The following is a 23,669-nucleotide window of genomic DNA, read 5'->3' as shown; positions in this document are numbered from 1 at the left end:
ATACCACCATTTTAGTGCTGGATCGGGGCCGCGGCCCATGCTGGTATCGGTATTGGTGCAACACTGGAGGAAAGGGAGGAATCCAGGAGGGAGATTATCCACCGTTTGCAGCCACAGCCGCTTCCAGAGCCCGATACTGAGGGAGCAGCAGCGTCCGTGAGGGGAATCTAAGCCGAGGTCTGTGAAATAGTGTAGGATCGGTAACAGAATCCAGGAAAACAGTAAAAAATTGACAGCCAACAGAGCAGAGGGCAAGGCAAAAACTTGAATATCCCAAACTACAAACAGGTCAGAATCACAATTACAGACAAAACCCAATTGATGCTCGAATAATCCGGCGTCGATGTTAGGCAGGCAAAGAACATAAATAGCTTAGGGAACCAGGTGGAAATGATTGCCGTTAATCTGCCAAGTAAGCAGGAGCAAATGAAAAAGCCAACCATCAGTGCCAAGACCATGACAGGACTCCTTAAATGCCTCAAACCACCAAGCCTTAAAACTTCAACAATCCTTTATGCTCTTTAAACAGACTCTTAGAACCCCCCTTTCCCCCTTTTATTAGCTTTTCATTTATGTTGTGCTAATTTTCAGAAATGGGTAGTGTTTGCATAGTTAGTAAATAAAATAATACCTTAATGATTAGACAATAAAGATACAGTTATTGGAACCCCTGGGTGTCTATGACTATTTATACAGTGAACATTTATCTCTCAAAGCCAAATTAGGTAAACACTAAAGACTACAGAACCTTAGTGAGTGAGCAGATTTCAGTTATAATCATCTAAATAAAGATCAGTAACTGGTTTTACCCTTGACTTGAATTACTTATTAACTAACTATACTTCCAGGTCTAGTTATTAAATATATTCATAATGAGTATGTAGACCTTTTTTTCCCACTTTTGACCCAGTTAATGCTACTGTCTCATCTGTGTTAATATATAAATTGATATTTAACAAATTCTTATATTTGATTCTTTTATTTGTTTTGTTTGGTAATCATTGCTGTGGTTTATTTTAAAGTAATTTTCCAGTTTTACACATTCCCCTTGTGCATTGTTCTTTTGTTTAGTTGTTTTCATCGTTGGCTTCCAATGGCCTCTCTGAAAAAAAAAACAAAAGTCTGCAGGTGGAGTATCTACTGTTACTCCCACCACTAGATATTGGCCTTAAAAAAAAAAAAAAAACCTGCATGCAGAGCGTTAACCGATCATGCACGTATACAGAAATCAGAAAAATCCTGCTAGAACGCTCAGTGAAAATCAGTTCAGCATTTAAAATAAACCAAAAAATGCTCAGTAGTGAAGAACTTACTTAACAACATTACTTCAGCATGAAACAGTACTATGCCACTTACAGAATGACACCTTATACTCTGGTAGCCTTTCTGCATAAGTAAGCAGCTGAAAATAAAACAAAAGACTCACCAGAGAAATCCCAGAACAGAATGCATATTCTATCCAGCTCAAAATAAACATATCTCTTCTATATCACAGCAGCACTTATAAGTCGTAACTTCTCTACTTCTGCTGAAACGTGTTTCACCTACGTAGCCTGCCTTCTCTTTTTTTTTTCCTCCTCTCGTCTGCCTCACTCTCCTTCTCGTACCAACACAGGAAAAATGTGGTTCTGGCACCCTCTACTGTACAGGACATTCTAAGAACTAAGAAAACAAAGACATTAAACATACAGACAGATCAGCATAGTTTATGGGGGTTACTAACCTGACAACAGCCAGATGCATGTGTCGCTCCGCCTACTGTAGCTCCACTCACATACATCTGGGAACCCGCCATAGGAATTGCCTTTACTGAAGGCTGGGCCTTATCAAAACTCCTTGCATATGATTGGATAAGCCACTTGTCTGTCATCTTTATTGACGTGCTATTTCAACCACTCACACCGAAGCTAACCCGTGACGCTGTGAGAGGAGGAGCCATTTGGTAGATTAAGCTCTTGCCAAATCCGGTCGGGAGAAGGGCGAAAACATCGTTTCCACCAACAAAAGCCTTCAAAGCCGTTCTCTGATGTTCTTTTAATGAAACAATATCAGATAGATTGGACAACACAGAAGAAATAGCAGCATCAATGCTACCGCTTGCTTCCTCGATGCGAGCCGCCATTGTTGTTGGAATCTCACGGTCGCTTCTCCAATCCAGGACACACCCACCCTGCGTCCTGATTGGACAGACCATAAATTCGGTTGGGGAAATCACTTTCAATGAGCGGGTTCCCAGATGTATGTGAGTGGAGCTGGGCGGAGCGAGACATGCATCTGGCTGTTGTCAGGTTAGGGGGTTACACGTTTAACCACACATTTTTACTGCCACATATACGCTTGCCCTGATGGAACCAAGCGGGGCTGAGTTAAGAAAGAACTTGGATAAGTTAACCCTGCTGAGCTTGGTTCTTACGACCATTTACACATCATGCTAGCACGGTTCCTCGCCTCCTATCGGTGGTCCATTATAATACAGCTGTCAAGGTGGGAATTAAGCTAACAAAAAAGGTGGTGCCCATAACCTTTGGGTGCCACCATTTGAAAATGGACAAGGCTGGACAAGGCGGAAAACCCGCGAAATGAGTCAGCCGACTGTAAATGGGAGATGACGTGGTCTGCTTATGCTCTCTTTGTTATCAGAGAACCGAGCCACAGTTGAACTTTGCCGAACCTTGCTGTTGAACAAGTAATAGATTTAGTGTGGTTCGGTTGTGTCTGGCACGGTCCATCTAAATTGCACTCCATTTACACTCAACGGTTATCTCAGTTACGGTACTCGGCCTGTTCTTGGAACAGTTTCAAAAGGCTAGTATAAATGGGATGTATGTTTCACTATACTCCACTCACACGTTAAATATTGTGCTTTTTGGCTTTTCTGTTTTCAAAGTCACTGATAACATCACTGTAAGAGATCTAAGGCCAACCTTGCTTAACACTGATCCCTGCCAACCCACTCTGACATCCTTCTTTCATGAAATATCTCAGGTAGTTCTTATTATTTCTATTAATTAGATCTTAGAAAACCTTTGTTCTTCATATACAACAGTCACAAGGACAGAGTAGGCTATCTTCAGAGCTACCTGAATCAATTCAATGTTAATTAAGTTCATTCATATAGTGCCAATTCACAAGAAGTTATATAAAGCACTTTATGGAAACATTCAGTCAGATCATCCAGTCAGATTGCTTAAACATTTCTATCTAAAAGAATAAACATCAGATTTCATCCAGTCATGACTTCTCTTCCTTTGGCACATTCTTCTCCTTTGACTATTTCAGCTGATTTAATGAGTACATATCTCCACTGTGAGATCAATAAAGTCAATCAATTAAATTTTCACGCTTTGCCCCTCATTGATGAGAATGTGTTGACAGTAGACACTTGCCTACATCCTATAGCAATCCTTCACACAGAGCTTGCACACAGTGATAGAGGAGAGAAAAAAGTTCTGTCCATCTGGCTAGAAGTTTGATCTGATTTTGATAGAAGTACATGAAGAAATTAAAAGTCATCTGTGCTTTAGGATGATCTTTCATCTCTAAGGCCAGTAATCTCTTATAGGTAGTGTTGCATCGATACCGATACCAGTTTCGTGCCCGATACTGCACTAAAATGGTGATATCAGTAACGTCGAGTACCAACAAATAGGGCATACCATTTTGAGAGCCAAAAGTTTATTTAACTATTTTCATCCATTCCAGTTAGGCAATAAAAAGTTTTACTGGATTCACGTTGTAATAGTCTGCTTCACAAAGGTAGGCAGCAGCTTGACAAAGCCATGATGGCAATTATTTTACATCCAAGTAGTATGCAGTTCTTTATATATACACACACACATCAATTTCAAACAGATGTAATGTGTATTGTATCGGTATCGGCCAATAAAGCACAGTCAGGGTTATTTTGAACTCGTTCATTCTGGTGTCTGTGAACGGCACGCTCTCTCAATTCAACTCCGTTCAATAGGTTGCCAGATTTCTATAGAGCCCTCCAGGCGAAACCCCGGCTAAATCACACCGTAAACAAGCCTTAATATGTAGCGGGAAAAACACCCAATCTGGCAACACCAGCTACCAGTGTCGTAGCCGCGTGCGTCATCAAAACAAAATGCAGCGTGGAAGCCACAGCAGCATGGAGGCGACCGTGGAGGCGACAAAGCAGCAGTATGATCACTTAAAAAAGTTTTATGACCAGATGGTCGGTGAGGATGATGGCAACAATCTTACATTTCTCTGCAAACTTTGCCCGCCGGCTTTCAGTAAAAAAATCAGCACTTCAGTAACCTTAAATTCCTACCTCAGCCTGGTCCCTCAGTTTCTGTTAGTAAAATGTTCTTAAGGGTTTTACTATTCATGTAACTTGTTTTTTAAACCTGCCTGGTATAATTTTCCAGGATTCCTTTTTTAGTATGTACTGAAATGGAATTTTAAATTGACAAAATTATTAAAATTAAAAAAACATTTGCACCTTAAAGACTACTTTCCTGTTTTTCTTTTAATAATTCCTTATAAAAAAGACCATTCAAGCAGCACATTTTTCCTGATGTTTTTGAGAATATACTGTAGGGGTGAAAGCTGCAGCTGCTTCTAGTGTGAAGTGAATGGACAGCAACAAAGTGTTAAAGCAACAATGGGGAAATGCTGTCCCCTCAATGCTAATGTAAACCCTGGTTGGATAAGGATTCAAAACTGGATATGAAGATGAAATCTGACGCACAGTTTCAGAGTTACAACTGATAAAATAATTGCTGTCTGTGGTTCTCCAGTAGGCTATGGTGTAATTGAGCAATAGATGAAAAAAAAAAAAAAGAACTATGAACTAGTTCATTTTTTGGAACTGTGAACTTAGTTAAAAAATTTGAACTATGAACTGAACTAGTTCATTTTAAAATGTGTGAACTGAACTTTGAACTAGTTCACGTAGAAAGAGAACTTTCCCAAGACTGGCTGTGAGCCACTGAGACAGAGAGAGCCTGCCTTGCTGTTTAGCCTGCCTGCTAAACTCCAGCTGGATGGAAACTCAACCAATGGAAATGGACAAAAAGCTTTGCAGGTCTGGCATAATTAGGGACATTTCATGTGTTTACTGATGAGTAACGACAAAGCTAATAGGATGGACTGGATGCTATGCTATGCTACAGGAATATTTTGTGAGCTACGTTGTTGAAGCTTGGACAAGCTTTACTTCACCAAGGGCTTAAACACTGATATAACATTAATGTTCATGTGTCCCTCAGATGCTCATTACATTTCAATGACCAAGTATGATCAAGAGTCATTTAATGAAATCCTGATTTCTATTTGCTGCTAGCGTTTTTAAAGAGGGCAAAGAATCATTTGACAAAAGGTTATTGGTTCTTCATTAATGAAATCATTAAATAAAACACTATTTGGCCAAATAGTATTTTATTCACCTCATGGATTTGCATTGTGAATTGGTCTAAAAACATTCCAATTTCTCTAAATTAGTTGAAAGCTAATTTAAACACATCCCATATTCTTCCAGATAAACTTTGGTTTTCAAACACAAAATCCATCCTAAACTGTAATATTGTTTCCCCTTCCTCTTTGTACATAGCAGTTTAGTTTAGTTGAGTTTCACTAGTCTTAGTTAAGAGTTTTTAAACTGAAATATGTTTGACTTGGAGCTGAATGATTTTTGTTAATAAATAATTATATTTTCAACAGAAGTTGTGTTGAATTTATTCCATATATGTGCAGAATTAACTGTTTGACCATGATTAGAGCTTGAATCACATTTTCATTTATTGTTCTAACACCCAGCTAGAAGGGCGTGTGTTCATAAATAATATATCATCCGAAATGATGTCTGATTATTAATGATTATTAAAGTGACATCCAACCGGATGAGCATTGAACATAAAATCACAACAATAAATACCAATGCAAAAAATTCAAACTTAATCATTCAAGTGTATTTGTTAATGTGTTTAATGAAAAACATAATCTTTATCACAACCCATTGAAACATATTTTGCCCTGGAAAATCCTTTAAGATTTTGTCTTCTTTTTGTTGATTTTCTTCAACATAAATGATCATTTTAAAATTCTAAAAGAAAAACTGTTTTACATCATGAAATTTTGTGTAAAAAATATACATTATGTATGGCTTCTGCTTGCTTTAATTCACTGGTGAGAGAGGGCTGCAAAAAATTGCTAGCAGTGGTTTAATGTTGTATTTGTCACAGCAGGGGAGGGAGTTCATCCTCACTCGCTCGCTTTCTTTCTTTTGCTCTCTGTCGCTCCCTTTCCCCACTCTCTCTCTCTCTCTCTCCCTCACACACACACATACACACACACACGCACAGCTTCTTTAGCATCGTCACACTCATGACTTGTAAATCAACCCGTTTCATGCTCCTCAGTTCTTCTGAGCCACTTGGAGGGAGGATTTGTGGAACAGCTCCAGCAAGAGGTGAGTCATCTCTTATCTCCGTCTTTTCATTAATGAATTTCTATGACTGATTCTATTACTTCAGATGTGTGAAATGCACTGTGTTTAAGACAGTCACGAGAAGATGCAGGTATAAGGCAGATACACTCACACGTATATCCTTAACTGTTATCATCATGATTCGCATTACTATTTTGATGTCATTTTGAACTTTCCCTTGACAAACTGCAGGGTTCACTCACAATGTGTGGTAAACCTATTTTCTGAAATCAGCTCTCCCATGCACATCAGTTGCTGGGATTCATTTATAGAGAGATTTTATCTCTAGTTGGGGCTGAAATAAAACAGGTTCAGCTTCATATGTCCATCCATTCATCCATTTTCCATCATGCTTATCCCAAGCGGGCTCTCGAGGGGTGCTGGTGCCTAGCTCCAGCTGTCTACAGGTGAGAGGCAGGGTACACCCTGGACAGGTCGCCAGTCCATCCCAGGGCAACAGCTTCATTAGTTAATTTAGTAATCTCAGAACCTATATATCTAATACATTTTTAAAAGGGGAACAATTCATCCCTTACATATGCACAAACAAAATGTTTATTGCTGATTTGTAGTAAAATATTAGGGAATACATTCAAAAGACTGTTAAAGCATTACAGAGATACCGCCTCCCGGTCAGCTACTGTCCTACATCAAATTGATACAGAAACCCAGCAGCACTGTTCAATCCGTAAGCATGCAGATAAGCTTCTCATGCTCAAGTTCCTATAGCTACATTGTCGTTGGAGTTCCTCTTGTTTCAAGCAGTGTGTTGCAAAGAAATGTTGTACAGTGTAGATTCCTTTTTAGGCAAGTTGGTAGATGTCACTTCCTGAAAAGGTCAACAGCAAGCATTATAAAGACTTGCTAAATTCCCCTTTTTTAAGAAAGAAAATGATTGTACTTGTAAAAGATCAGCCTCAACAAGCTACTGTTATTGTGAGAGTGGATTAAGATCTGGCTTCTGCTAAACACATCTACCACTGAGGGAAATACACTAGACAATATCTGCGTTTATCTTTTGGTTTGTTTTGTGCTTTCCAGTATAACCAGCCCATTTCTCCTGAATGCTTTGTGGGGGATGTCTGTTGTCACATAGTGAATCTCAACAGTAAGTCAATAATGGCAAATGGCTTGAAGAAAACTGATTAAAAAACAGGGCCATTATTTTACTCATATTATTTGTGTGGCATAAAAAGAAAGCAATTCTCAGCAGGGCGAAGCAGTATGAGCATATCTAATCAGTGAAATCAAATATCATTATGCCTCTTCCTTTAAAGGCACACAGTGGCATTTTATGTATACATAAAAATTAACAAATATGATATATTCATCCTACAATACATGTTTTTTTTTTCTCACCCGTCTAGGCATAAAATATGTCTTTCCCTTTTTTTTGCATTTGTTTGGAATTTTCTTGTTACACATTTGCTGAGCTTTTTTGCCTTTACAATAGACATAATGTATGCTTATGCCTTCTGTCATTGCTCTCCTTACTCATTTTTCAAATGCATAACAACACACCTCCAGTCACATAGTCAAAGTTTCTCTCTGTTAACAACTATTGCATGCATTTGGTATCGATGTAGTCATCCGATCTGCAGTGATTAGATAGAAAATCTTTAACCAATCTGTCTTTATGAATTAAATGCATTGTTTCTAAAGTGTTGACATGTGTTGTGAATTTGCACTGCATAAAGAAACTGAATTGTATCTAATCTATTTGACAGTGACAGCACTGATCCATATGTTAGAAACGGTTATGGCAAGCTAGCCCCATAGCTCCCTCTGTCTAGGAAAGAAACAGTTAAGCAGATAAGCTATTAGATACTTTGCATGTGAAAGAGGGTTAAAAAAAAAGCACCTACAGTTAGTAGTAAATGCAGAGCACAAAGCTATGTCTAGAGAAAAGGGACGCTGTCAAAATCTAGCCTGGACAGCCAGAGTGTATCAGTCTGGTAGGGCTTGATTTTAAAGGCGAGAATAACAGGATCAGCGTCATTAGGTTAGAACCATTCAGATAACTAAGGATGTGATGGAAAAACTCCAAGTGACACACTTTGTTTTTGTAGTTTTTAGTCCATGAAACATGTCAACCCATCGAAAAAACTCTCCAGTGAATGATTTCGGCTTTTAATTTCTTCTTTTGCCTATAAACTCTAAGGCCAACAACTGAATATCTTGCTCCATGACTGACATAAACTGTGCTATTCCACCCACAAAGATCATCTGCCTTTGGAAAAACAGCTTGTTTCTATCAAGACTATCAGACAGTGGAATCAGCTCCAAGACAGTCGGAAACTAGCCGTATACATAAACCTGTTCTCTAATAATCTGAAAAAAGATATTCTTGCTCACCAACTGTGACAGCATCAGTCCAGATAATCTATAAACAATTTCGTCATTGACTGTACATTTATATTTATAGTATTTCTTAGTATTTCAGACTGAACGTAGTTTGTTCTGTAATGTGTTTTTTAAATGTATGTAATTACCTAAAGGGCTACGGATGAAAACTAGCAATAGCCTGAACAAGATATCTCTTATTCTTTACACTGTCCCTGATAAATAAACAAAAACCAAAAAAACAAACAAACAAACAAAAAAACAATAAACATTACGTTCACAGTAAATTGCTGGTCAAATGTAGAACGATATACAATTCAAATTGTAAATTATAGTAAACTTGTACTTTAATTTCACCTTACAATATGTAGAAGTATCTAGCCTTATTGTTACGATGTATGGCACAATGCCTTAATTCCCTAGTAATGTATGAATGTATGTATGTTGTGCTTTTACATCATTTAATTGTAATTTCACAAATATGAAGTTACACTAAATTGCTGAGTATGTTTCACAGTACATTGCTGATCTCTTAACTGTGAAAGTCATGCAAATTCAAATATTTATTGTAAATTCAAAGCAAAATGTTTATGGTGCAATGATGCTAGCAGCCAAGCTGATGCCTCCCTCTATAAGGAGAGTGTCACAGTTAAAAAGAGCGCCAGGCCAGATGAAGCTATTACAGAGAGAAAAATCAGGGGAAAAAAAGGTTAGAAATAACTAATAAAGCAGAACTGGACTGGATTATTCAGTGAGGAATATAGATCGTATTTTTGTAACACACCACACCTTGTATGTGCTTAACCGTTTTGCAAATCTAGTGTCGGCAATCAATACCAAATTTTTATACATTTTACTGCTCTAATCAAAGAGTAATAAAAGACTGATTATTATACTTACGTTGTTCTGTATAGAAAGAGAAACGAAAAATACTGCCTAATATTTTATGTTTGTGATATTGTACCGCTAGCAACCTTTTAAAAGCACATCTGACTGAGTTGTATTTACTGTTGTCTGTTCCACTGTCACATCATCGGAATTAGTCACATCATAAGGTCTACTGCATATTGAGATCACTGTGTGGTGGATCAGGCTGATCAGAAAGGGAGGCTAATAACAGTCACAATCCTCTCTGTATAAAAGTTTATCAAGAGAATTAAAATCTGACAAAAAATTAGCAAATCAATTATATGAGCTGTAATATGAATATGAAATATTCCTGTCAAAAACTGATTTCAATACTTCCTCCAATGTGGTAACATTGTAAATTTTTGTCGAATTAACAACATTTTAAAATATGTTTTTTAAAGGACATTTTAATTGAATAAAGTGCTTCTAGATTCTGTGGATGTGCTTAATAAAGCCTATTTCTAACTGGACACTTTTAATTAAGTGTTGAATTTTAATGAGATGTTAATCAGTTCAGTGCTGTGGTTCATCTCAGCTTCACTCTGTCATTCTGCTGGGCTCTGCCTCTCTTACTGAATACGTGTACATTTAAAACTTACCTAAGTTAGACATATTACATGAGAGGCTCGAGACAAACATCCATTTGTAGATCATCTGATAATAATGAGTTGTTTTTTTGAAGAGTGTTTTGATTTATTTCCTTTGTGTGTGTTCTCATTATAGGAACAAATATCATTGTTGTTATTGTCAAAATCATTGAAAAAAATAAAGGTAGATCCTCTGAACATAATGGGTTAACCTGTTTTTAAAGGTCTCCAGCAGAGAAAATTGGTAGTCTGTTCTCTTCTGAAGTGTGAACATGTCCCGCTGAGCATTTTGGGACTGAAAGGATATTTTTAATATTTTCCTGCAAATTCAATTTTGCATCCTCTTTGAAACCAACTGTTGAAAATTTAAAGATTTTGCTGACAACCAAATGTAGTTATGTGACTCATGGTCTTTCATGTTTTGTCAACTGATCAGTTGGTTTCAACTGATCTGTGCAAAAGATCAGAACAACAATTACCTTAGGTATTGATTATTAACTTATTACAGCTTAAAGGCATTGTGTAGGATTTTTTAAAATACCCGCCCTCCACTTAAAAAAAAATGTACGTGCAAAAACATGCACAAGCCCATTTCTCCTCACGAAACCCCTGTTTAAAATGTACTGTTCTCATAGCTCATACAAGCTTACTGTGTCCACATAGAGCTGGGACTATACAGTGGACTTTATAGCAAACTCAGTTAACTGACTGTTTAGACAGATGATCACTGCTTTTTGCTCCGTTGGTCACGTAACTCCTCCTCATACCTGTGCCATCTTAGTTATTAGTTGCCACTGTCGGGTAGCGACAGCCTATGGGGACAGCAGGCCGCTGTGACAGCAAATCCCATAGTGCATTACGAGGAGAGCTCTGTTATGACCCTCTGTCATTTCCAAAGAGCCGCGGGGAGAAAGGTGAGTTCCAATGACTGTCTGAAACCTTAGCTCACCACACATATATGCCTGAAAGTGCTCATGCGCAGAAAAAGATATCTAATGGGGCAAGCATGTAGAATGGCTTTACGTAAACATATCACCAGGATGATTGACAATTAGGAGGACCACTTATTTAGACTTTACCTTTTAACTTCCGAGGCGCCTGCTCCAATCTCTATCTGCCTCTGGTTGGCAAAGGAGCTCCCTGCTGTGTTTGTTTAGATAATGAAAAGAGATTAAGCATTTCCAGAAAAATCTGGCAGTTTGTTTTTTAAGGAAAATTGTAGCTAGACAGCAATTCAATTCAGATACATGGCTGACTTATAAAACTCCGGTTGGTGCTCAGATCATGGTTGCATTTTTCTGCTGTTTGCTGTAAATAAGGTTTCATCACTTAATTTTTATAATTTTGTTCAAGTTTGAGCAAACTTCTTTTAGCAAGGCCCACAAACTGGATCATTGTTGCCCAATTCCCATTTCAATGCCCATTTCATATACGTTTGCCTGCATGTGATCATTTCTCCAGCAACTGATGAATAGATATTTAACGTTTGTTACAATTAAAATATACAAGCATGCTTAGTGTGAGGGATTGTATTTGAGTCAATGAGTCAATGCAATCAACTGGTTTTCCTTAGATAGAAAACTTTGTATCAATTTGACTGTATGATCTGGTTGAACTGTAAAGTGCCTTGAGATGACATGTGTTGTGAATTTGGCGTTATATAAATAAACTGAATTGAATTGAATTTCCTACTGTCATGAGGGTTTTGGTGACAGAGCAGGCTTGAGGGACCCACCTATAAAAGTGGTTTTAAGATGCACACAGATGTAGATCACTGTCATTCCAACTGGTTCCTCAATAGGATTTACAGTTAGAAAAATAAGTATTTAGTACAACTTGCTATTTTGCAAGTTATGTACTTAGAAATCTTGAAGGGGTCTGAAATTGTCGTCATAGGTGCATGTCCACCATGAGAGACATAATCTAAAAAAAAAACAACAGAAATCTCAATGTATGATTTTTAACTATTTATTTATTGATACAGCTACAAATAAGTATTTCAACACGTGTCTATAAGCTATTATTCTGACCCACAAAGGCTGTCTTCTAAATTGTTTGAGGTTGTTAGCTGCATAAAGACACCTGTCCACCCCATACAATTAGTAAGAGACCAACTACTAACATGGCAAAGACCAAAGAACTGTCCAAAGACACTAGAGACAAAATTGTAAACCTATTCATGGCTGGAAAAGGGCTACGGGGAAATTGCCAAGCAGCGTGTTGAAAAAAGCTCCACTCTCGGAACAATCATTTGAAAATGGAAGAAGCTAAACATGAATGTCAATCTCCTTCGGACTGGGGTTCCATGCAAGATCTCACCTCGTGGGTCTCAGTGTTTCTAAGAAAGGTGAGAAATCCACCCAGAACTACACAGGAGGAGCTGGTCAATGACCTGAAAAGAGATGGGACCACTGTTTTCAAGGTTACTGTTGGTAATACACTAAGATGTCATGGTTTGAAATCACCCATGGCAAAGAAGGATCCCCTGCTTACACCAGCACATGTCAAGGCCTGCCTTAAGTCTGCCAAAGACCATTTTGATGAGAGAACTATCCCAAGAACATGATTCTTTCTGTAAAAGTATGGGGATGGTAGTATCATGTTTTTGGGATGTTTTCCTGCACATGGGACAGGATGACTGCACTGTATTAAGGAGAAGATGACTGGGGCCATGTATTGCGAGATTTTGGGGAACAATATACTTCACTCAGTTAGAGCATCGAAGATGGGTGAAGGCAGGGCCCTTCAACAGGACAATGATCGAAAGCACACAGTCAGGAATGCCACGGCCAAGGAGTGGCTCTGTAAGAAGCATGTCAAGGTTCTGGCGTGGCCTAGTCAGACCTCAGACCTAAAACCTAATAGAGAATCTTTGGAGAGAGCTCAAACTATGTGTTTCTCAGTGAAGATCTGTGTGAAGGAGTGGGAGAAAATTCCTCCTGCAGTGTGTGCAAACCTGATGAAAACTACAGGAAACATTTGATCTCTGTAATACAAAGAAAGATTTTCACGGGTGCGCAAATGATTTTCACGGGTGCGCAAATGCTTATTTGCAGCTGTATCATACAATTAAATATTGAAAAAAATCATATATATATATATATATATATATATATATATATATATATATATATATATATATATATATATATACACATGTATATATATACATATATATATGTATATATATATATATATATACATGTATATATATATACGTAAATATATATATATATATATATATATATATATATATATATATATATACACACATGTATATATATACATATATATATGTATATATATATATATACATGTATATATATACGTAAATATATATATATATATTTTTTATTTTTATTTGTGTCAAAATGGAAATGAACCTACGATGACAATTTCAGACCCCTTGATGATTTCTAAGTGGGACAACTTGCAAAATAGCAGTGTTTAAATACTTGCTTTACTGTTGCGCAGGCTAACGATCCATTTCAGCCCTTATAATAGCCTACACTCACATGTATTTTAAACAGCTTTTAGCTTTGATATCTGCAGAAAGAGTGAATGATTTATCTGGTCTCTCTCCATCTCCTGTTTCAGAACAGGTGGATGCTCTATGGTTACGTGGCAGTCCGAGCATCTATTTGTACATTACCGAGATAACACTGCAGTATGTCCTCTATCTGTTCACTACCTCTCACATTGTGTTGTCGTTGGCTATTCAGTATGGTTATATTTCCTCCAGCTTGAATCCTCCTTAGAAGCTTCCATCTGCCGTGGTGTTAAGGCATGCAGGGGCTGCATATTACTTAAAAATCTTCTTAGATTTTGTTTTGTTTTTATGCTCCACGTGAGGAGTCATTTAACTGCTCTGTTCTTAATTAGACTGCTATGGTTTGTAACCTTTATCGTCACTGGTTACAGCGGCAAGTCTGTTATTTAGCCTCCTACCTGACCAGAGGATGTTGTACCTCTCTGTTGTTCAACCATGCAGGCTGCCCCTATAAGCCAGAGGTGGGAGATGGCGAGCCATCAAGACATCATTGTGTCATGTATTTGTACTACCCGGCAACTGAACCAGGTGAGTCCAATCAGCATATTGAGCTAAATTGTGTAGATTGGACTCACCTGGGCAGAGCAAATACTAAGAATACTAAGACTGAATTTAAAGTTGTTTTGTGAAAAATGCTTTATGTTTGGATTCCAGATGGATTCAGTTAGGCATAGACTATATCCTGCTTTGCCTTTAACCTGTTGGGTTAGAGCAAAAGCACAAAGGGTAAAGCATTGCATAGATTAATAATTCTGTTCTGTAGTCTTGTGTTAAATGAAAGCAGAGGCAACCATTCAATCTCTGGGCTCACGTTTTACTGTGTAAATTCCTGAGATTGCACCTAGTAATATGTTCAGCTGCACTTTCAACAAACTAGTGGGCCCCCAAGGGTAAGGAGGAACTAGAGAAACCTAGGGTGTCACTGAAAAAGAAAACCAATCCCTGCTGCTATTCGGATCTAAACTATTTTTTAATTGTTTAGAAAATAGTGTTTAATCATAACACTACGAAAAAGAGCAGCTGTTATTGGTTTAATCGTGTTTTCAGGCTGTTCAAGGATCAGAAGGGACACGGAAATATTAAATGGAGCAGGTAAAGCACAAAGAAAATTCTGTTCAAAAGTTTTAAAAAGGCAAGTTGAAAAAGAAAACGGAAACTGAACTTATTCAATTTCCTTAACCCTTTTGAATGTGTGAGTATGAAACTTGAAATGGATGGTTTTCATTTAAGTATAATTAAAGATCAAATTTATTCAAAATCAAACAAACATGACTTTGAATAAATTGCATACTAGTTTATTTTATACAAATACAGGCCATTTAACATTTTACGTAGTATCACCAGATGGGTGATTCTCTGAATTCGGTGCACTTTTGATCTTGTGATTACTGAAAAAAATGTCAAAAAAAATTTTACTTTTGATCATGGTGTCTCATTTAGGACTATTTTAACCTCTGAAAAAATATGTTTTCCCACCTTAGGCATGCAATCCCAAAGATTATTCTCAATTTCTTTGTCACATATGTTGTTTTAAATTCAACCCTGTAACGGGACAATTGAGTTTCTGTGTGGGTACAATCCCAAAACATATTCAAACTAATTCTTCCAGTGCCTTAGTAATCACTTGTCCCTTGTATAAAATAACTTATTATAAGTAGATTTTTTTTCATTGTAAGTATTGATTTGTGATTGTCAGGTATGATATGGCCTCTTTATATACCTACAGTCTTCATTAATCACAAAAATATACTTTAACGTAAACATCAGATTAAGTTTTCATATATTTTCTCTTTTGTCCTCTGAACTTTACAGACAGTTCAGCTAGCATTTATCTCATATTTGTTATTATTATCACAAAAAGTCTGAAAATGTATCAAGTAACAGGGTTGAACACATTGTAACAGGGTGGCTCACACTGTAACAGGGTTGAAAGAATCACAAAACATTTAATCAAATTTAAATTTAATTTAATGCATTAAAACAAACAAGAAAATAAACATTTTGGATGTAATATTTATGATTCTTTAAAAATTATTTAGATGAACAGTATAGGCTGAATGCTGTAAGCAAAATCTCTCTCTGAAATCCGTTTAACAATGCTCAGGTCTTCATTTTAACACAAGGTCCTAAGCTTCCTTGAAAATCCCAGCATTTTCTCAGACCAACTCTGCAGCCTGTATTTCTTGACTATCTTCCCAACAACCACCTCTGCAACTTTTTTTTTTCCTTTTTCATATCTGGCATTCTTGTACTTCCTCCTGATGTCACAAATTATGGCTTCATGGTGCAGTAAAGTTTTCCTCACCTTGCTGTTCACAGTACAGTTTTTCAGCAACTGACAAACTTTGGATCTTGGAGAATCTTTATTATTAGTCTTTTTTTATATTTTTCTTTGAGCTTCTTCTGATATTTGAGTTTCCTTTTAGTTCTTCTATTTCTTTGTGCAGTTTATCTCTTGCTTTTCTGGATGCTTTCTTGCCTGCTGAATGACTAAAATAAAAACCATACAATAAATGGAAAAGAAATCATTAGTTCTGCATATTAGTAGTTACATGACTAGAGCCATAGCAATTATGGTGCAATGACTGACCACAAGGCTTACTATATGTGTGTTTATATATATATATATATATATATATATATATATATATATATATATATATATATATATATATGTGTGTGTGTGTGTGTTTATATATATATATGTGTGTGTGTTTATATATATATATGTGTGTGTGGAGGGGGGGTGTGCGTGTGTTCTAAAAGCAATAAACCATAGCTTCCATGTTACAAATGTTCATTTCTTAGGAACTACTACAACAAACATATTAGTCATGTATAAAGCAGAGTAAAAAGTAGTGTTTCTAAAACTATCATCACTAAAGTCAACTATACTTCAAACTATATTTCCCTCACCGTGAGGACCCTGGTCTGGCTTGGACTTTGTCTTGAATATCACATTCATGAGTATGTGGAGGGGTTAGAGGCAGACCCAACATTTTCAATCTCAGCCTTCCTTTTCTGTCGCTCCTTAGCTTTCCGCCACTCCCTCTGCTTACGTCTTCAAGCTCTCTTACTCAGGTCACTGATTGATTTCTTTTTCCCTGCTTCTCTATCTTTTTTCCATCGCTCACGCTCTTTCCTGAGGTATTCTTCTCTTCTCTGTGAATCTGCATTTCTTCTCACCCTGTATTCTCTTTGCTCTCTGCATCTGATTGAGCCATCAGATATCTGAAAATAATGTATGAAATAACATTTAGAGAAAAGGGACTGACTTGCTTAACAACAGAACAAACTTCAACCCTGTAACATTAATTCAACCCCGTAACAGTGTTTTTTGTTACGGGGTTGAATGTTACAGGGTTGAAGATTAAAGCTAAAAGTAGTTATAAGTCCACATTAGCTAGCAGTATGGTGTAGCTTATGGCATGTGGAAAACAAGAAATTCAAGTATTTTTCAAAGATAATTGTTTTATTTTTCCCAAACAATATCAAATATCATTTATACGTGTAACAGTGTTGAAAGGCTGAGGTTGACGATGCTAATTTATTGATAAAAACGATGAAATGTAGGTGAGAAAGTAAGCTCTACACTTACCTCTCTTCACAGTTTGAGAGGGAAAAGAGTTGAGGGATGTCAATTCCTGTGTGTGGTTGAAGTTGGACTGAACCAATATTTTAAAAAAGGGGACATTGGTATGCTGTTACAGGGTTGAACAAAAACTGAGGGACATGATCAAATAGTGCTATTTTGTCAATAATTTGTTTATTTTTCTCATATTTCTTTTATTCAGCTTTGAGTAAACATGCAAATAATAATTTTAGCATAAAAAAATTAGATTTTTCTAGCTATTTTATTTGTTTTACATTCAGTAAAAAAGTACTTTAGGTGCGAGGGGACATGCTCATCTCACTTACCTCTGATCTTCTGTAGCCCATAAAATCTTTAAAAATGTAAATTTTAGGATATGGATGTGTGTTATAAAGCAGAGACACATGGATCTTTGCATTTGTTCTTTTTAAATTATCTTTATTGTTTACCTTATATGAAAATCTTTGAGGTAAACCTTTGGGGACACAAAGTGCACCGAATTCAGAGAATCACCCAGATACAAATAGAAGCTGCAAAATGAAATTTTGCTTAGGGCCCCATGGAGGCTTATGCCGGCCCTGGTTATTACTGTTGCCTAGCAACCATTACAGCCTGAAGCACAGAGCTCTGAGGCACCCAAACCCAGAAAAACGTAATATTATTTTTATTGTAGAAACAAAAATCATAGAAGGTATATTTCCCATGCTGTAATCCCTAAATAATGGTCTTAACAGAAAAAAGAACACTTTAGAACAACATCCTAGCTGCAACAGCAGTACACAAAGGCAGAAGATCACCCTGAAAATGAAGTAAAGAAGGAGGACTGAGGATTATTATTATGAGCATTACAAAAAAATCAAACATGACATACTTTCAACATCATCTGTGATGAAAAGTTTCAGAGAGATGAGGAAAAATAACAGATATTTTAAAAAGTATATAAGCTATGGGTTAGTTACAGTTAATAGAGAGTAGAAAATATATCCCAATGATCATGATTTAGATGGTATAGTCCAATTTTGTATTAACAGTTTTGATATTGTTTTAGGGCGACAGTGGCGTTGGATGTAAGAGTTTGCCCTGAAATCGAAGGATTGACAGTTCAAGCCCCGGCTCCGACTTTCAGTGTCATTGTGTCCTTGAGCAAGACACTTCACTTGCATTGTCTACTGATGGTGGTCAGAGGGTCCGGTGGCGCCAGTGTACGGCAGCCCCGCTTCTGTCAGTGAGCCATTGGGCAGCTGTGGCTACAATGTAGCTTGCCACCGTCAGTGTGTGCGTGAATGGGTGAATAAATGTAGTGTAAAGCACTTTGGTCAAGTCTCCTGACTTCAAAAAAGGCGCTATATAAGTACATGCCATTTACCATTCTGGTTCCAGATTAATTACTCCTTTTTTCTTCTTCTTTATCCTTCATTCCATCAGTTGTTGCCACAAATATGCCTTGAAGACAAGCATATTATTTGTCTAAAGCTCTCAAGTAACACAGCTGACAACTGGGCCAGCTGACAACTGAACAGCCCTTTAAAATAAAGTAATATTTGGTTAAACTAAACAGGTATTTGAGTTATACATACAGTAGCCAAAAAAAAAAAAAAAAAAAATATATATATATATATATATAGCAATAAAAACAATATTTTATTTAAGTTTTTCAGCACAAATAAAAAATGCTAATATTGACTATCACCAGGTTTCACCAGCCTGCTTAACCTGTGATAAATCAGGTTAATCATATAAGGAACCCTTGATTTTGGACAAGCTTAGTTGGAGCTCTGTGATTAATTACATTCTGTAAAAGATATAACTCCTGAACTTGGACCCAACCTATGCTAACCTCTCTGAAAAAAAATGTAGTTCAGCTACTTTCTTTTTCAAAAAGCTGACTTTTTTCCTTTTTATCATGGTGTAACAGGTTTGTTGTCACTATTAGAGGCTGAAATGCTCCTGTGTTCAATACTTTATCAGATTTTCTTAGAAGTATTTCTGCTTTCAAAACACATAGTATTTCTTCTCTCAAATATATAAGCACCAATTACTCATCTTGAGAGTTTATTAAGACAAAGCCAGAGTATGATTTCTCACTTTAATTTCAATTTGGATTAAATGTTTGACAAACTACTGCAAGAAAGTAAACATATTTTTAAAAAGATATTTAAAATGTCACTTTGGTACTTGATTAAATACAATCGCTGAACTGTGTATTTTGTTGGGCCATTCTTTTCAAAATGTTGTACACACTTGGATACATTTTCGAATGATTAATACAATCATCAGTGTTTTTGCAGTAAAGTAAGTTTCATTCTCTCTGATTACACTTCTTTGTCTCAGAACCTCCTTTCATCTAAGCGTAGCTCAGTTGCACTCTTATGATACATGCTGGTAGACAGTGTATGCGAACAGGTTACTATGTTGGTGAGAAAAGCGTATTTCTAACCACACCTAATTGTGCTGATGACGTTAACTGCAGTCATCTGGATTTCTGAATGAGGTATGTGCATTTGAGATAAGGTGATTTTTTTTTATTATTATTTTCTATGCTGTGTTAATGTTAAACTAATGCGTTGAGCTCAAAATAGACTTTGAATTTGAATGGCTCATTATCAGTGCATCAAACTGTTTTAATCACCATGACCTAGTATTTCGGTGTGTGGGCGTAGATGGTGTTTGTGGCAGTGCATTATGGAGTCTTTTTTCCCAATATGCTGGTCCCTAACAGTTGTATGAGCTGTTGCTGAATAGATAAGATCATTATGGTATTCACACCAAGCAACATTATCAAAACCATTGATGATTAATAAAGAGCCCTGGTCTTGTATATTAAGGTTCTTATTAGCATCCGGTTGCAGACATGTTGAAAGAGGAGAGGGAGAAACAAACATTATGCAGATGGATAATAACTATATTTTCATTCTATAAGCCCTCAAATAATTACAAAGCTTTATTTAGCCTCTTATCCCACCGGTTGTATGTGAGGGGTAGTGATTGTGGATGTGTGATCTTACAAGATAATTAATGGTCTTTATTCAAGCCTGAGAAGGATCTGCCCTGTTTTTTGGTGTTATATAACACAAACCTCTTTTGAGCAGCAGTGTCTGTTTATGTTTATAACAGTCAAAATGTTTATGTTTGCCTGGATGTTACAAGCTTTTTTTCCTGTATTTTTTATTGGGTGTACTACAGGATTATCTGGTTAACTTCTCAATACCCTATGGGTGTCAAGAAAAGCCTTTCTTCTAATAATAGAAATAAAAAAATTCATAAACTACATACTTACAAAGTTGCATCTACAGGAATAGAGCATACCAGATTCATTTCTTGCAAATATCTAAAGCAGGTTTGTGACAAATTTGTTAAGATATATGGCCTGTTGTTCACATGGCACGACAATAGCTGCCCGTGGAGCTGGTTTACAGTTGCCTTTTGTATCTCTGTTTCTTTTTGTATGTCTTCTTCTGTCTCCTTGAACCCCAGTTGGCCTCAGCAGATAGCCACTCACACTGACTCTGGTTCTGCTGGAAGTTTCTTCCTGTTAAAAGGGAGTATTTACTCTCCACTGTCACTACAAGCATTCTTAGTGTGAGGGATTGCCTTCAATTCAATGAGTCGATGCAATCAGCTGGTTTTCCTTAAATAGAAAACTTTGAATCAGTTTGACTGTATGATCTGGTTGAATTGTAAAGTGCCTGAGATGACATGTGTTGTGGACTGGCGCCATATAAATCAACTGAATTGAATTATGTAGTCTGCGATACTGTAGCTATTGGTGAAGGATAATTATGCTCATTCTAGTGTTTCTCTTTTTTTTTTCAATTTTTCCCAAAATGTTGCACAGAGCTTATCATATTGTGACAGTGTCCCCAATTTTTTTCAGAAGTTTTTTTTCCTTTTTAATCCTCTGCTAGCAGTGTGCCTGTATGCAGTAGGTGAGTGTGTACCTTGCTTACTCTGTCTTGCAGCTCTAACCATGTTGAGGTTAATTTTTCTTTTTCCCTTTTACTCTGCTTTGGTATTTGAAAACCAGAGGAGCAGACATGTTTTGGTTTACAGAGATCACCTGTTTAACAGCCCTGTTGCTGCTGTGATTCAGGAAACAGCCTGTGAGAAGCCATCATAATTGGAAAAGGTCCAGACCTGTGAACAGATCCCTTCAAAACCAAAGTGGTGGAATCAACCATCTGTACAACAATCATAGCAGAGTTTCTTCAAAAATTAATCTCCACACATTCTATAAAAGTTCCCAGCCAGCCTTTTGATGAGCTTGTCAAGCCTCTTTTAGTCATTTGCTCTGATGCACCCACCCCAACATTTGATGCAATGTAATGTAAATCTTTTTATTTTCACACAATGGGAAAATTCCCTCTCTTCATTTGACCCATCCCCTTGACAAGCAGTGGGCTGCAATTGTGTGGTCCCCGGGGAGCAGTGTGGGGTTAAGGGTTTTGCACAGGAACCCAAAGTGGAGGCTGAGGGGATCGAACCTGGTACTTGCAACTTCTCAGAGCACAAGTGCACTGCTCTAACTTTCTAGGCCAACACTCCCCTCTGTCCCCTCTGATGGCAGAGGAAATAACATTTTTAGCCAAAGTTATAGAAGATCCTGTTTGCAACATTGTGCTTAGAAAACTGAAAGGTCTAAAATTCCTCAAAAAGTACAGTAAATACTGCACTTCTTCAAGTCAGCTTCTAATGTGCGTCTTCAGTCCAGTTTGCTGTCAAGGTAAACACTGAGGTATTTATAGTCCAAGCCCACTTCTTCTTTCATCATTGGTTTTATTAGAGTATGATCTGAGCTATTTGTAGTTTTTCAGTAATTCGTGCTGACTGGAGTTAAATGAACTGGAGTATGAACAGAGGCACAGGAGCAGGCCCTGAGCACCATAGCAATAGAGGACCAGATCTGCCACACCAGACAAGACCCCAGGTGCAGACTGTGCAAAGAGGCCTCCGAGACAATCCAGCACACAACTTGTCAGCACTTACAACAAGTTGTAAGATGCTGGCAGGGAAAGCTTACATTGGAGTGCCATAATTAAGTGGCTGGAATATAACCTCCTCCTTCCCCCACAGGAATATCTGTGCAGAGTATGGGCTGGAAACCCCAAGGTCAAAGTGGGAAACACCTTCAGAGACGGTAGAGAATGACCAAGCCAAGATCCTGTGGGACTTCCAGATACAGACGGACTGAATGGTAATGGAAAACAAACCGGACATTGTTGTGGTGGAAAAAAAGGCAGAGGAAAGCGATTGTGATTGACATGATAATACCAAGTGACTGCAACATCAGGAAAAAAAGAACATGAAAAACTAGAGAAATCCCTGGCTCCCAGAGAAAAACTGGAAGGTCAAGGCATCAGTGGGGCCTGTGGTCATTGAGGCACTCGGGGCAGTGACCCCCAAACTTGAGGAGTGTTTACAGCAGATCCCTGGAAATACATCAGACATCTTGGTCCAGAAGAGTGCAGTTCTAAAAACAGCAAAGATACAGTTCTGCTCAGAACCCTCAAGCTCCCAAGTCTCTGGAAGAGGACCCAAGATTGTAGGAAAAATGGGGAAGACCGCCCACAATGGGTGAGGAAGAGATTTTTTATTTTTCTATTTCAACCCACACTAACACACTAACAAAATCACATTTCCTCTGTCAGAAAAAATTGTGTAGATACAATGATCAGCTTGGCTCTGTACAAACTCATTGATATCAGGAACTCATGGAGCATAATATTCTAGTTCTTCCCAGATTGTCCATAGATAGATTAATTTTTTCCTGAGTGGGTAGCATCCAGAATTTACTCGAAACGAAGTCATTTAGAATGTTTTTTGAGCATAAACAGTAGTGTATAGGATTTCCTGAAAGCGCACACATGCGCGTTCACGAGTCTACGGAGGCCGGCAGACCAAACCAGCGCATTCAGCTCGGCAAAGAACTCATGCTCTTCCTCAACACTGAAGTCCTCAGACATTTTTCTTTCGTTGTTTCTTTCTTTGCACAGGTAAACGGCACATTTCTTCTTCTACGCTTGCATTATTGGAAGAGCAGATGCTGAATGCGCACTTTCATCTGGTTTGGTCTGCCGGCTTCCGTAGCGTCGTGAACGCGCATGTGTGCGCTTTCAGGAAATCCTATACACTACTGTTTATGCTCTAAAAACATTCTAAATGACTTCGTTTCAAGTAAATTCTGGATGCTACCCACTCAGGAAACTTGGAATACACGTTCCACACGTTTTTGTGGAC

The 23,669-nt window shown here is 37.5% G+C and overlaps 1 protein-coding gene across 2 annotated transcripts in view; it reads left to right on the top strand.

Moving 5' to 3' along the window:
- The first annotated feature begins 6,281 nt into the window (after positions 1 to 6,281).
- Positions 6,282 to 23,669, top strand: part of LOC119797250 (melanocortin receptor 5-like) — a 38,744-nt gene continuing 21,356 nt past the window's right edge. The window contains exon 1 of one of the 2 annotated variants that reach the window (XM_038306239.1): positions 6,282 to 6,436. The gene's annotated coding sequence lies outside the window, so the exon portion shown is untranslated. Of the gene's footprint in view, positions 6,437 to 22,815; positions 23,007 to 23,669 lie in introns of those variants that run through there. The other variant, XM_038306240.1, reaches the window with a different exon arrangement.

This window comes from Cyprinodon tularosa, unplaced genomic scaffold (assembly GCF_016077235.1).
Source record: "Cyprinodon tularosa strain WSP-4 unplaced genomic scaffold, ASM1607723v1 ctg577, whole genome shotgun sequence".
Classification (NCBI taxonomy): Eukaryota; Metazoa; Chordata; class Actinopteri; order Cyprinodontiformes; family Cyprinodontidae; genus Cyprinodon; species Cyprinodon tularosa.
Note: the sequence above shows the minus strand (reverse complement) of the source record. Positions and strands in the feature narration are given on the sequence as shown.